Raw genomic sequence first — 13399 nt, 5'->3', positions numbered from 1 at the left:
TTAGATTTACACAGTGCATGTGGTGCCCACGTTTCAGAAGGGTGGCTGGGCTCGAGACATAACACTGTTATTAGATTATGTGGGTTACTGTAACTTGTTATACTGTTTTAAAACATGCAGGTGGTACCTCTCGTTAAAGCTGGTTGTCCATGTTCAAATCAAAGTTTTTGTCACGTGCGCTGAATACAACAGGTGTAGACCTTACAGTGAAATGCTTACTAACAGGCTCTAACCAACAGTGCAAAAAAGGTATTAGGTGAGTAAAGAAATAAAACCAACAGTAAAAAGACAGTGAAAAATAACAGTAGGGAGGCTATAAAAGTAGCGAGGCTACATACAGACACCGGTTAGTCGGGCTGATTGAGGTAGTATGTACATGTAGATATGGTTAAAGTGACTATGCATATATGATGAACAGACAGTAGCAGTAGCGTAAAAGAGGGGGTGGTGGGTGGCGGGACACAATTCAGATAGCCTGGTTAGCCAATGTGCGGGAGCACTGGTTGGTTGGGCCAATTGAGGTAGTATGTACATGAATGTATAGTTAAAGTGACTATGCATATATGATAAACGGAGAGTAGCAGCAGCATAAAAGAGGGTTTGGGGGGGCACACAGTGTAAATAGTCCGGGTAGCCATTTGATTACCTGTTCAGGAGTCTTATGGCTTGGGGGTAAAAACTGTTGAGAAGCCTTTTTGTCCTAGACTTGGCACTCTGGTACCGGGTGGCTGGGGTCTTTGACAATTTTTAGGGCCTTCCTCTGACACCAGCTGGTGTAGAGGTCCTGGATGGCAGGCAGCTTAGCCTGATGTACTGGGCCGTATGCACTACCCTCTGTAGTGCCTTGTGGTCAGAGGCCGAGCAATTGCCGTACCAGGATGTGATGCAACCAGTCAGGATGCTCTCGATGTTGCAGCTGTAGAACCTTTTGAGGATCTCAGGACCCATGCCAAATCTTTTTAGTTTCCTGAGGGGAATAGGCTTTGTCGTGCCCTCTTCACGACTGTCTTGGTGTGTTTGAATCATTCTAGTTTGTTGGCGACGTGGACACCAAGGAACTTGAAGCTCTCAACCTGCTCCACTACAGCCCCGTCGATGAGAATGGGGGCTGCTCGGACCTCCTTTTCCTGTAGTCCACAATCATCTCCTTAGTTTTGGTTACGTTGAGGGATAGGTTGTTATTCTGGCACCACCCGGCCAGGTCTCTGACCTCCTCCCTATAGGCTGGCTCGTCGTTGTCGTTGATCAAGCCTACCACTGTTGTGTCATCTGCAAACTTAATGATGGTGTTGGAGTCGTGCCTGGCCATGCAGTTGTGGGTGAACAGGGAGTACAGGAGAGGACTGAGCACGCACCCCTGGGGGGCTCCAGTGTTGAGGATCAGCGTGGCAGATGTATTGCTATCTACCCTCACCACCTGGGGGTGGCCCGTCAGGAAGTCCAGGATCCAGTTGCAGAGGGAGGTGTTTTGTCCCAGGATCCTTAGCTTAGTGATGAGCTTTGAGGGTACTATGGTGTTGAACGCTGAGCTGTAGTCAATGAATAGCATTCTCACATAGGTGTTCCTTTTGTCCAGGTGGGAAAGGGCAGTGTGGAGTGCAATAGAGATTGCATCATCTGTGGATCTGTTTGGGCGGTATGTACATTTGAGTGGGTCTAGGGTTTCTGGGATAGTGGTTTTGATGTGAGCCACGACCAGCCTTTCAAAGCACTTCATGGCTATGGACATGAGTGCTACGGGTCTGTAGTCATTTAGACAGGTTGTCTTCGTGTTCTTGGGCACAGGAACTATGGTGGTCTGCTTGAAACATGTTGGTATTACAGACTCAATCAGGGACATGTTGAAAATGTTAATGAAGACACCTGCCAGTTGGTCAGCACATGCCCGGCGCACACGTCCTGGTAATCCGTCTGGCCCCGCAGCCTTGTGAATGTTGACCTGTTTAAAGGTCTTACTCACATCGGCTACGGAGAGCATGATCACACAGTCGTCCGGAACAGCTGATGCTCTCATGCATGCCTCAGTGTTGCTTGCCTCGGAGCGAGCATAGAAGTGATTTAGCTCGTCTGGTAGGCTCGTGGCACTGGGCAGCTCGCGGCTGTGCTTCCCTTTGTAGTCTGTAATAGTTTGCAAGCCCTGCCACATAAGATGAGCATCGGAGCCGGTGTAGTATGATTCAATCTTAGCCCTGTATTGACGCTTTGCCTGTTTGATGGTTCGTCGCAGGGCATAGCAGGATTTCTTGTAAGCTTCCGGGTTAGAGTCCCGCAACTTGAAAGCGGCAGCTCTACCCTTTAGCTCAGTGCGAATGTTGCCTGTAATCCAAGGCTTCTGGTTGGGGTATGTACGTACAGTCACTGTGGGGACGACGTCCTCGATGCTCTTATTGATAAAGCCTGTGACTGATGTGGTGTACTGCTCAATGCCATCGGAAGAATCCCGGAACATGTTCCAGTCTGTGCTAGCAAAACTGTCCTGTAGTTTAGCATCTGCTTCATCTGACCACTTTTTTATAGACTGAGTCACTGGTGATTCCTGCTTTAATTTTTCCTTGTAAGCAGGGATCAGTAGGATAGAGTTGTGGTCGGATTTAGCAAATAGAGGGCGAGGGAGAGCTTTGTATGCGTCTCTGTGTGTGGAGTACAGGTGATCTAGAATTTTTTTCCCCCCCTCTGGTTGCACATGTTGATAGAAATTAGGTAGAACTGATTTAAGTTTCCCTGCATTAGTCTCTGGCCACTAGGAGCGCCGCCTCTGGGTGAGTGGTTTCCTGTTTGCTTATTTCCTTATATAGCTGGCTGAGTGCGGTCTTAGTGCCAGCATCTGTCTGTGGTGGTAAATAAACAGCCACCAAAAGTATAGCTGAGAACTCTCTAGGCAAGTAGTGTGGTCTGCAATTTATCACAATATTCTCTACTTCAGGCGAGCAAAATCAAGAGACTTCCTTAGATTTCGTGCACCAGCTGTTGTTTACAAATATGCACAGAGCCCCCCCTCGTCTTACCGGAGTGTGCTGTTCTATCTTGCCGGTGCAGCGTATATCCCGCTAGCTGAATATCCATGTCGTCATTCAGCCACGATTCCGTGAAACACAGGATATTACAGTTTTTGATGTCCCGTTAATAGGATATTCGTGATCGTACCTCGTCTAGTTTTATTGTCCAATGATTTCACGTTGGCGAATAATATTGACGGTAACGGCAGCATTCCCTCTCGCCGTCGGCGGCTCCTAACGAGGCATCCCGCTCGGTGTCCTCTGTGCCTGCGTCTCTTCCTCTTGCAAATAACTGGGATGTTGGCCTTGTCGGGTGTTTGGAGTATGTCCTGTGCGTCCTGCTTATTGAAGAAAAAAATCTTTGTCTAATCCGAGGTGAGTGATTGCTGTCCTGATATCCAGAAGCTTTTTTGCCGTAAGATATGGTTGCAGAAACATTATGTACAAATAAGTTACAAATAACGCGAAAAAAAACATAATAGCACAAATGGTTGGGCGCCCGTAAAACTGCTGACATTTCTTCCGGCGCCATTTTATTTTTCCTTGTTCACCTTGCCTTTGTTAGGCTAGGCTGTCTGGTCTAACTTTACATGGACATATGATGGCCATATGTGTCTGTGCTGGTGGTGAGGTTCTCACCCTATATTCTTGGTCATAACCAAGTCTACTCTGTAAACATGGTTTAGTGTTGCTCATATCCCAGAACAGAATGTGGGGGTTAAATAACTTAAAGGTTTGCTTTGACTTTGCTAAGTGGCTCTTTTATTTCAAAAACTTCTAGGCAGGGAGTTAAAAGGATACTTCGGAATTTTGGCAATGAGGCCCTTTATCTACTTCCCAAGAGTCAGATGAACTCGTGGATAGCATTTTTATGTCTCTGCGTGCGGTTTGAAGGAAGTTGCTAAATGGTGCTAGTGCAATTGCTAACCAGCGTTAGCACACTGAAAGTCTATGGGTATCTGCATGCAAACAGATAGCCATATCATTGTGCTAACGCTAGTTAGCATTGCCTCGCGAAACTACCTCCAACTTCCTTCATACTGGACACAGACATAAAAATGGTATCCACAAGTTCATCTGACTCTGGGGAAGTAGATAAAGGACGTCATTGCCAAAATCCTGAAGTATCCCTTTAAAATAAGGGCCTGGCTTCAAGTTGCCATTGGATCCCTAAGCAGAGCACTCAGCCCGGCCAATGGAGCGGAAGGAGGTAGAGAGGGGGAAGGAAGAGGTTGTTGCTGTGTGATGTGTGGCCCAGCGGTGTCTGATTTCAGGGAGCAGTCACATGAAGAAGGGGATCAGCTGGGCTCAGTGCACACAGCTAGGCCTGGACTCTCCTCTCCTCCTGGCATGAGCATACTCCGTCCTCAAACAGGAAACCCAGGGCCTTCAGATACATATTAGGAAACCCAGGGCCTTCAGATATATAGTAGGAAACCCAGGGCCTTTAGATATATAGTAGGAAACCCAGGGCCTTTAGACATATAGCAGGAGCCGGCGGAGGCAGCTGTGTCCAAGCAGCACTCTAGATGTGGTATAACATTATATATACAGTTGAAGTCAGAAGTTTACATACACTTAGGTTGGAGTCACTAAAACTCGTTTTTCAACGACTCCACAAATTTTTTTGTTAACAAACTATAGTTTTGGCAAGTCGGTTAGGACATCTACTTTGTGCAGGACTGAAGTAATTTTTCCAACAATTGTTTAGACAGATTATTTCACTTATAATTCACTGTATCACAATTCCAGTGTGTTTACATACACTAAGTTGACTGTGCCTTTAAACAGCTAGGAAAATTCCAGAAAATTATGTCATGGCTTTAGAAGCTTCTGATATGCTAATTGACATTTGAGTCAATTTGAGATGTCAATTTGAGATGTACCTGCGGATGTATTTCAAGGCCTACCTTCAAATGCAGTGCTTTCTTTGCTTGACATTATGGGAACATCAAAATAAATCAGCCAAGACCTCCACAAGTCTGGTTCATCCTTGGGAGCATTTTCTAAACGCCTGAAGGTACCACGTTCATCTGTACAAACAACAGTACGCAAGTATATACACCATGGGACCACGCAGCCATCATACCGCTCAGGAAGGAGACGCGTTCTGTCTCCTAGAGATGAACGTACTTTGGTGCGAAAAGTACAAATTAATCCCAGAACAACAGCTAAGGAACTTGTGAAGATGCTGGAGGAAACAGGTACAAAAGTATCTATATCCACTATATCGACATAACCTGAAAGGCCGCTCAGCAAGGAAGAAGCCACTGCTCCAAAACCGCCATAAAAAAGCCAGACTATGGTTTGCAACTGCACATGGGGACAAATATTGTAGTTTTTGGAGATATGTCCTCTGGTCTGATGAAACAAAAATAGAACTGTTTGGCCATAATGACCATCGTTATGTTTGGAGGAAAATGGGGGACGCTTGCAAGCCGAAGAACACCATCCCAACCGTGAAGCACGGGGGTGGCAGCATCATGTTGTGGGGAGGGTTTGCTGCAGGAGGGACTGGTGCACTTCACAATATAGATGGCATCATGAGGCAGGAAAATGATGTGGATATATTGAAGCAACATCTCAAGACATCAGTCAGGAAGTTAAAGTTTGGTTGCAAATGGGTCTTCCAAATGGACAATGACCCCAAGCATACTTCCAAAGTTGTGGCAAAATGGCTTAAGGACAACCAAGTCAAGGTATTGGAGTGGCCATCACAAAGCCCTGACCTCAATCCCATAGAACATTTGTGGGTAGAACTGAAAAAGTGTGTGTGAGCAAGGAGGCCTACAAACCTGACTCAGTTACACCAGCTCTGTCAGGAGGAATGGGCCAAAAATTCACCCAACTTATTGTGGGAAGCTTGTGGAAGGCTACCTGAAACGTTTGACTCAAGTTAAACAATTTAAAGGCAATCCTACCAAATACTAATTGAGTGTATGTCAACTTCTGACCCACTGGGAATGTGATGAAAGAAATAAAATAAATAATTATCTCTACTATTATTCTGACATTTCACATTGTTAAAATAAAGTGGTGATCTTAACTGACCTAAGACAGGGATTTTTTACTAGGATTAAATGTCAGGAATTGTGAAAGACTGAGTTTAAATGTATTTGGCTAAGGTGTTTGTAAACTTCCGACTTCAATTATATAACTCAGCTAAAAAAAGAAACGTCCCTTTTACAGGACCCTGTCTTTCAAAGAGAGTTTGTAAAAATCCAAATAACTTCACAGATCTTAATTATTAAGGGTTTAAACACTGTTTCCCATGCATGTTCAATGAGTCATGAACAATTAATGAACATGCACCTGTGGAACGGTCGTTAAGACACTAACAGCTTACAGACGATAGGCAATTTAGGTCACAGTTCTGAAAACTTAGGACCCTAAAGAGGCCTCCCTACTGACTCTGAAAAACCCCAAAAGAAAGATGCCCAGGGTCCCTGCTCATCTGAGTGAACATGCCTTAGGCATGCTGCAAGGATGCATGAGGATATGCAAATGTGGCCAGGGCAATAAATTGCAATGTCCATACTGTGAGACGCCTAAGACGGCGCTACAGGGAGACAGAACGGACAGCTGATCGTCCTCACAGTGGCAGACCACGTGTAACACCTGCACAGGATCGGTACATCCGAACATCACACCTGCGGGACAGGTACAGGATGGCAACAACTGCCCGAGATACACCAGGAACGCACAATCCCTCCATCAGTGCTCAGACTGTAATACGCTGAGAGAGGCTGGACTGAGGGCTTGTTGTAAGGCAGATCCTCACCAGATATCACCGGTAACAACATTGCCTACGGGAACAAACCCACCGTCGCTGGACCAGACAGGACTGGCAAAAGTGCTCTTCACTGACGAGTCGCTGTTTTGTCTCACCAGGGGTGATGGTCGGATTCGTGTTTATCATTGCAGGAATAAGTGTTACGCCGAGGCCTGTACTCTGGAGCGGGATCGATTTGGAGGTGGAGGGTTCGTCATGGTCTGGGGCGGTGTGTCACAGCATCATCGGACTGAGCTTGTTGTCATTACAGGCAATCTCAATGCTGTGCGTTACAGGGAAGACATCCTCCTCCCTCATGTGGTACCCTTCCTGCAGGCTCATCCTGACATGACCCTCCAGCATGATAATGCCACCAGCCATACTGCTCGTTCTGTGTGTGATTTCTTGCAAGGCAGGAATGTCAGTGTTCTGCCATGGCCAGCAAAGAGCCCGGATATCAATCCCATTGAGCACGTCTGGGACCTGTTGGATCGGAGGGTGAGGGGTAGGGCCATTACCCCCCAGAAATGTCCGGGAACTTGCAGGTGCCTTGGTGGAAGAGTGGAACATTTGGTGCAGTCCATGAGGAGGAGATGAACTGCACTATTTAATGCAGCTGGTGGCCACACCAGATACTGACTGTTACTGTTACTTTTGATTTTGATCCCCCCTTTGTTCAGGGACACATTATTACATTTCTGTTAGTCACATGTCTGTGGAACTTGTTCAGTTTATATCTCAGTTGTTGAATCTTGTAACGTTCATACAAATATTTACACATGTTTAGTTTGCTGAAAATAAACTCAGTTGACAGTGAGAGGATGTTTCTTTTTTTTGCTGACAGTACCAGTCAAAAGTTTGGACACGCCTACTCATTAAAGGGTTTTTCTTTATTTTTACTATTTTATACATTGCAGAATAATAGTGAAGACATTAAAACTATGAAATAACACATATGGAATCATATAATAACCAAAAAGTGTTAAACGAATCTAAATATATTTGAGCAGAGTGAAGGAAAAGCAGCCTACAAGTACTCCGCATATGTGGGAACTCCTTCAAGACTGTTGGAAAAGCATTCCTCATGAAGCTGGTTGAGAGAATACCAAGAGTGTTCAAAGCTGTGATCAAGGCAAAGAGTGGCTACTTTGCAGAATCTCATATATTTTGATTTCTTTAACCTGTTATGGCTAGGGGGCAGTATTTTCACGGCTGGATAAAAAACGTGCCCGATTTAATCTGGTTACCACTCCTACCCAGTAACTAGAATATGCATATACTTATTACATATGGATAGAAAACACCCTAAAGTTTCTAAAACTGTTTGAATGGTGTCTGTGAGTATAACAGAACTCATTTGGCAGGCAAAAACCTGACAAGGTTTCAGGCAGGAAGTGGCCTGTCTGACAAGGTGTCGTTCTTCTTGTCTCTGTTTATTGAAGAGTGAGGATCTTAGCTGTCCCGTGACACTTCCTACGGCTGCCATAGGGTCTCAGAAGGCGGTAAAAAGCTGAATCGTGGCTTTGCAGGCTCTGGCTGAAACAAAGTAGCGTGTTTGGGTAGTGGCTGGTTACAGTACTGTGAGACTCAGGCGCGTGCCCGCGTCGACCGAATGCTTTGTTTTCTTTCCTCTGTTTAGCTAAAAGGAGATTCCCGGTCGGAATATTATCGCTTTTTTACGAGAAAAATGGCATAAAAATGGATTTTAAACAGCGGTTGACATGCTTCGAAGTACGGTAATGGAATATTTAGAATTTTTTTGTCATTTACCCACAAATTGCGCCACGCGCGCGACCCTGATTTACCATTTCAGATAGTGTCTGGGACGCATGAACAAAACGCCGCTATTCGGATATAACGATGGATTATTTTGGACCAAACCAACATTTGTTATTGAAGTAGCAGTCCTGGGAGTGCATTCTGACGAAGACAACAAAAGGTAATGAAACTTTTATAATAGTAAAGCTGATATTGGTGAGTGCTAAACTTGCCGGGTGTCTAAATAGCTAGCCCGTGATGCCTGGGCTATGTACTTAGAATATTGCAAAATGTGCTTTCACCAAAAAGCTATTTTAAAATCGGACATATCGAGTGCATAGAGGAGGTCTGTATCTATAATTCTTAAAATAATTGTTATGCTTTTTGTGAACGTTTATCGTGAGTAATTTAGTAAAATGTTAGCGAATTCCCCGGAAGTTTGCGGGGGGTATGCTAGTTCTGAACGTCACATGCTAATGTAAAAAGCTGGTTTTTGATATAAATATGAACTTGATTGAACAAAACATGCATGTATTGTATAACATAATGTCCTAGGGTTGTCATCTGATGAAGATCATCAAAGGTTAGTGTTGCATTTAGCTGTCTTCTAGGTTTTTGTGACATTATATGCTAGCTTGAAAAATGGGTGTCTGATTATTTCTGGCTTGGTACTCTGCTGACATAATCTAATGTTTTGCTTTCGTTGTAAAGCCTTTTTGAAATCGGACAGTGTGGTTAGATAAAGGAGAGTCTTGTCTTTAAAATGCTGTGAAATAGTCATATGTTTGAAAAATGGAAGTTTTTGTATTTTAGAGGAGTTTGTATTTCGCGCCACGCCCATCATTGGATAATGGAGCAGGTGTTCCGCTAGCGGAACGTCTAGATGTAAGAGGTTAACACTTTTTTTGGTTACTACATGATTCCATATTTGTTATTTCATAGTTTTTATGTCTTCACTATTATTCCACAATGTAGAAAATAGTAAAATATGTAGAAAAACCCTAGAATGAGTAAGTGTGTCCAAACTTTTGACTGGTACAGTACATAAAAAATACATATATTTAAAATTATATATATTTACAAAAAAATATACATGGGTGATTGGAAATGATACAAACAATTACATTGATAGAAGCCATAATCTATTTACAATATTAAATCTGATCTACCCCCCAATGCCCTGGCGGATTGAGGCTGTTCTGACGGCAAAAAGGGGATGCAACTCAATATTAGGAAGGTGTTCCTAATGTTTTGTACATTCAGTGTATGTGCTGGTATCCTCATTAATAGGGAGGAAAGCAAACAGAACCTGATCACTCGTGAGGATCCGATCCCAGCCCTGCTCTCCACCACAGATATTCTGCTTTCAGACGCAAGATCAGCTATTACAACTCTGATCTAATACATTCATACATACAGTCTTTATTTGGCCACAGATTTGTAGCCAGCTGGATTACCTCATTTTGCGACACAGCATTTACTTTCAAAACTCTACTTGGCTGATGTACTGACAACAGAGCCACTGACAAAGTAAATATTCCGTAACTAAAGCAGTGTTCTCTGGATGCATGCAACCTATCACTGTTTGTGCCTGTTGTCGTGGGTAAGGCTAAAGTACAGGATTCTGTCAGGAGACGGGAGAAAATAAAACGTTCAGTGTGCGGTGGCAGAAAGCTTGCAGAAAACAAGGGATTTGATTTATAAAATATTCTCTAGGAGTACCTCTCCTACACACTGAGCCAGGCTTTGAACTAGACTAACAGCTGCAGAGCAACGTGACTGAGATGTGCTGCAGTACTTGTGTATGTGGTCACTATTGGTTGCTTATTCCTGCCTTGTGTCTGCTGTTTCCAGTCCATTACGTGACGTTTATCAACTTTTTATTCTAAATATTGAACAGAGAAGTGAACTCAAGTAACAACTCTGTTCTATAAGGAACACATAAGTTAAGTGATATGTGAAGAGTTGATACACTTTGAAACAAATGACAGTTTTGCCTCTTGTGCCCCACCCAGAGAGGACGGAGGAAGTAACTAGGCTACATTTGGAGAAGTTCATTCCATTTCTCTGTTTCTCTCTTTCTTTCTTCATCTCTCCTTGGCTCCTCACCTTCGACAATGAGACTGTAAGCTCAGAGTTAGCCCCCTGGTGTAGGGTGCTGGCTGTGGTGTAGTGCGAGTAGAGGGTCAGGAATGTAACAGGGCCGGGGCAAAGCCACTCGTGACAGTACTCATTCACCTATGCAGTGTGGCTGTGCTGTGGCTGGCACATGCTGGTGTACGCATAGGGAGAGACATTTCAACTAGGGATCCTCATCTTGCACATAGCACAAGCACTCAAAAAAGCGAATTATTTTTCCAATATTGTGTGTTTGAACTTGTTTCTGACAGTAGAGGCTTAGGCTCTGTGTGATTTTAAGCCTACAGGGACCAACTCTGGTCATGGCCTTGGTGCTTAATGAGTCAGAGTAGTGGAGCAGTGTGGATAATTCAATCACATGTCCTGCGCTATTGATTTGATGTAATTGTTGCAGCCTGGCTAAGAACAAATGTAGGAACAGAGTACAGAGTCTGTGTCCTGACTCCAGTTCTTGTAGAAAGCCTTGGAGATTGTACTTTATGTCCTTGACGAGGGCCCTTGGAGTCATACAGCAGTCTCTGAATGAAGAGCAGGACACACACGTTAAGGCGCACACACACTCTGGGCCCGAAAGCCACCCTGTCTTCGGTGTGAGGAGTGTCAAAGTCAGTCTGTCATTAGAAGTGCATCAGTGGGGTGCAGGCAGCCAGGAAGGAGCTCCTCCTTGGACTGTCTCTCTCTGGGGTTATTTCCAGTGAGCATTTAGGCCTACCTCTGATGTAGATATCTGGAACAGCATCACAAACAACCCAAGAATGCATAAGAGCATACAATAAGAAGGCAAGGCAACCCACTCAGGACCCAAGGGCAGAGAAGTGGAATAGTTGGAACCAGGGCAAGGTGATATAGTGAAATTGTTTGATTAATTAGAATGTATTTTTTTGCGGGATATTCCAAATGCCTATATCGCAAGAATCACGCTTTTTCTTTATAGATGTTTTTCTGAGCATTTATGTCTGCTTGTTTTCATGTTGTCTTTTTGGTCTGGTCACCTTCGCTCCTTCTGTGCTGTGCGCACCTGCCAATTTACATCAGAGATCTGAATATAATGACGAGATGCTCATGTCTCCGCCCTAACAATGGGAGTCGTTGTCTTAAAGGCAGGAAGGCAGGCAACAAGCTTAGGTCCAAAATAAGCCCGTAGAAATATATTGGGCTTATTTTGGAAAGATTTTGGCGAGAGTGAAACTTCTCGCTTCACCTTTTCCTCTCTGTTCACACACACACCAAGCCCCTCCCCCTGCTACTCACAACGACAAAGATGAGAGATCACTTCTTCTTCCCTAAGAAGCGGTTTCAACTCACTATTTGCATTTGAGGTTTGGTCCAACAGAATCGGTCTAATGGATGCTGAAACACATTGAGACATTATTTTACTTTAATAGAGAAGTTAAACCTTTCTAATGATATCTTATTTATGTCTCAACTTCTCAAATTGCGTGCAGAGAAGACACTAAAATGAGAGTGTCAATGAACATTGATTCTGGAAAATGTATGCTCAGTTTGTTGCGTGCAGTACCATGTACCGCTAGCAGAATTTTTGCCAAATGCTGCTATACTAGCTGTCTAGTCTGTGTTTTATAAATGTGCAAACAGCATAAAACACAATTATATAAGGAATTGGCAACTCGTTCTCATTAGGAGATGGTAGGACACTTGATTTCAACATCTGAACAAAGGGGACAGATTAGCGTGCTGTTCAAACAGTTGGAGACGGACAGAATGGTGTGTTCATAACAATTCAACTGTTCTGCCTTGAGATGTTAAGATTAGCTGGCTACTCACTAGCATGTGGGCTTGTGCTTGAGAGAGTGTGTTAATTTTCTATAATCCCTGCTACAAGAAGTTAGTCATTGTTAATGAATGTGCATTATGCATGGTTCAGCTTAAATTTGTAACAAAAAGGGTATTTTCATAGACAGACTTGAATGCCAGATCAGTGATTATTTAAAAAAAGCAGGTTAAACTATTTTGATAAAATCAATAAATAATGAGTGGGTCTTATGGTTGTTTAATACTTATGTAAATCTAAGGTATAATTTCACAAACCTTGAATTCATTTAAATATTGCTGACTGTTTGAAATGCAGTGTATTTTACCTTTAATTGTACAACAAAGCTTATTTAGAGAGAACTTTTTGAAAGATCTACATATACAGTGCATTCAGAAAGTATTCAGACCCCTTTCCTTTTTCCACATTGTGTTACATTACAGCCTTGTTCTAAAATTGATTAAATAAAAATGTTACTCATCAATCAACACACAATATCCCATAATGACTGTTAATACATTTGCAAAAATAATCTAAAAACCTGTTTTCGCTTATTTTTTGCAAATGTATTAAAAAAAAAAAAAACATAAGTATTCAGACCCTTTGCTATGAGGCTCGAAATTGAGCTCAGGTGCATCCTGTTTCCATTGATCATCCTTGAGATGTTTCTACAACTTGATTAGAGTCCACCTGTGGTAAATTCAATTGATTGGACATGATTTGTAAAGGCACACACTGGTCTATATAAAGGTCCCACAGTTGACAGTGCATGTCAGAGCAAAAACCAAGCCATGAGGTCGAAGGTATTGTCCGTAGAGCTCCGAGACAGGATTGTGTCAAAGCACAAATCTGGGGAAGGGTACCAAAAAATGTCTGCAGCATTGAAAGTCCCCAAGAACACAGTGGCCTCCATCATTCTTAAATGGAAGAAGTTTGGAACCACGAATACTGAGAAATCGGGGA

The 13399-nt window shown here is 43.3% G+C and overlaps 1 protein-coding gene across 1 annotated transcript in view; it reads left to right on the top strand.

Moving 5' to 3' along the window:
- LOC106573623 (A-kinase anchor protein 13) overlaps positions 1-13399 on the top strand; it is a 176411-nt gene that overhangs the window by 50549 nt on the left and 112463 nt on the right. The window lies entirely within an intron of this gene.

This window comes from Salmo salar, chromosome ssa16, assembly GCF_905237065.1.
Source record: "Salmo salar chromosome ssa16, Ssal_v3.1, whole genome shotgun sequence".
NCBI lineage: Eukaryota > Metazoa > Chordata > Actinopteri > Salmoniformes > Salmonidae > Salmo > Salmo salar.
This window is presented reverse-complemented; position numbering and strand designations above follow the sequence as displayed.